At 52.3% G+C, this 2,364-nt stretch overlaps 1 pseudogene across 1 annotated transcript; it reads left to right on the forward strand.

Moving 5' to 3' along the window:
• Window positions 1-259: 259 nt before the first annotated feature.
• On the forward strand, window positions 260-745 carry LOC308514452 (jun dimerization protein 2-like; annotated as a pseudogene). Its single transcript has one exon. The product of its transcript is annotated as a jun dimerization protein 2-like (transcript).
• Window positions 746-2,364: the final 1,619 nt, after the last annotated feature.

A 2,364-nucleotide genomic window follows, 5' to 3' on the forward strand; every position in this document is an offset into this window, starting at 1 on the left:
ATTCCGTATCCAAATTAGTATTCCCAGTAAATGCTTAGCATATAGTAAACACTTAATACCTATGAAGCAAGTAAACTTCATTTATTATCAGATTTTGAGAGCACTTAAGTCACCTAAATGAACAGAACAAAGAAAGGCTTATGCAAGTAGAAATGATAGAAATCAAATAAAAGAATGACCATGAGCGACCTGACCCAGGCCCTGAGGTCACAGCCTCTGCCCATGGCTTCTGCAGGGCTGGACTGCCACTCCTCCTGCTATGATGCCTGGGCAGATCCCAGACCCTTCCATGACTGAGGGCTCTCTGCCAGGGCTTGGCCCCCTGACCGGACTCCCAACCTCGGCCCTGACTGCAGAAGAGCTGAAATACACTGACATCTACAACATTGGGGCCATGATCGCCCCTTTGCTCTTCCTGGAGGTGAAACTGGGCAAGAGGCCTCAACCTGTGAAAAGTGAACTAGCCCAGGAAGAGAAGCGGAGGAAAAGGCCCTGGGAAAAGAACAAAGTGGCGGCAGCCTGATGCTGGAACAAGAAGGAGCGGAAGGACTTTCTGCAGCAGGAATCTGAGTGATTGGAGCTCATGAATGCAGAGCTGAAAACCCAGATGGAGGAGCTGAAGCAGGAGCAGCAGCAACTCATCCTGATGCTCAACGGGCATCGCCCCACCTGCATCGTCAGGACTGACAACGTTCAGACCCCCGACTCAGAAGGCAACCCACTGCTAGAGCAGCTGGAGAAGTGATCATGGGCTGGGAGGAGGAAGAGAAGGAGGAGGAGATGAGGAAAGGGAAGAGGAGGGTCCCAGAGGGCTCTTCCTTGCTGCATGAAAAACTCTTCAATGGGGCTCAGCACAGCCAGCATCGACCAGGCTTTTTTGTGAAACTCAGATCAGCCACACCAGGAGAAGAAACCCAGGCTGATGAAACCCAGGACCAAGCGCTGAGACCAAAGTATTCCTGTCAGCAGTCAAGGGAATGAAAGCCCTGATAGGCCCAGATCTCAGGCCAGGCCTAGGGACCCTACCCAAGGGTCTTGGATTGCAAGAGGGTGCAGATCTGGTGTTCTTCCTGGGGCCGGGCTTGCAAGAGGCAGGACAGAAGCTCTGGGCCGGAGAGACGCCCAAACTGGCAGCTGTTGGCACTTCTCCATCTCTCTGCCAGGGAACCCACCCAAAGGACCTCTGAGCAGCCAGGAAAAGCCATGAGCTGCCACCAAAATTAGGCTGAGGATGAAACTCAGAGTGAAACTGCAATCTGCCTGCCCCCCAGCCCTGACCCTGACCCTGACCCTGACCCTGACCCTGATCCTGGTGCAAGGCTGGAGAAGGGCACAGTTCCAGGCCCTACTGTACCCACCCACCATGGTCCAGCTCAGTTCTGCCCGGAGTGGCAGCCGGGGTGCACCCTCACCGGCCCTGCTGGAGTTTCTGTGGGCATGAGGCATGGGGACCCTTCCAAAGCACATACTTACTGAATGTTTACAGAGTGGCTGTCCTGGCAGGGCTTTCAACTGCACATGTTTTTTTAACATTTTTGAAAAATATATTTTACAAAAAAAAGATTTTATACAAGCAATATATACACGGAGTTCTATAATCACTCAATGTGATCCAGTATAAATATGCTATGGTTTGTTTGTTATGAACAGATATTCAGCAGTTATGGCCATTGCGTGTAACTTCTAAATACTGTAGTCTCTGGGTGTTGGGGGTGGCAGAGGTGGGGTGTAGTGCATTTCCATCCTGGTAAACCTTTCATAGTACTCAGTTCTGTATAGCTCAGTAAACATTACACTTACTTTAAAAATAAAAAATAAAGAAAGAGGGAGGCCCAGGCTACCCAGCCAGGGGCACTACAGTGGGTGGCCAGGGCCTCCCTCTGCAGGGTGATCGATCTGGTGGCCTCTGCCATCGATCGCCCCACAGAGGGAGACCGAGGCCACCAGCCAGTGATGCTGTGGCAGGTGTGTGGGGCCAGTCAGCAATTGCCCCGCAGAGGGAGGCCCAGGCCAGACAAGCGATATCATCCCATGCCTGTTGCCTGCAGAGGGAGGCCACTGGTGGTGGTGGGGGGTGGGGAGGGCAGCACTGCATAGATGACAAGCAGTGGCAGTGGCGGTGTCAGGGCCAGCTGCCAGCAGCCAGGGGAATGAAAGCCCTGGTAGGTCCAGATCTCAGGCCAGGCCTAGGGACCCTACCCGAGGGTCCTGGATTGCAAGAGGGTGCAGGCTGGGCTGAAGGACCCCCTCAAGTGCACGAATTTTCATGCACTGGGCCTCTAGTAAGACAATAAAACAATTTGCTGCTCTTTGTAAGCTAGTGATAAGAATGTGTATTTAAAACATAAGAATTTTGAGGGAAAA

This window comes from Myotis nattereri (genome assembly GCF_964212035.1).
Source record: "Myotis nattereri genome assembly, chromosome: 2".
In the NCBI taxonomy this organism is placed as follows: Eukaryota; Metazoa; Chordata; class Mammalia; order Chiroptera; family Vespertilionidae; genus Myotis; species Myotis nattereri.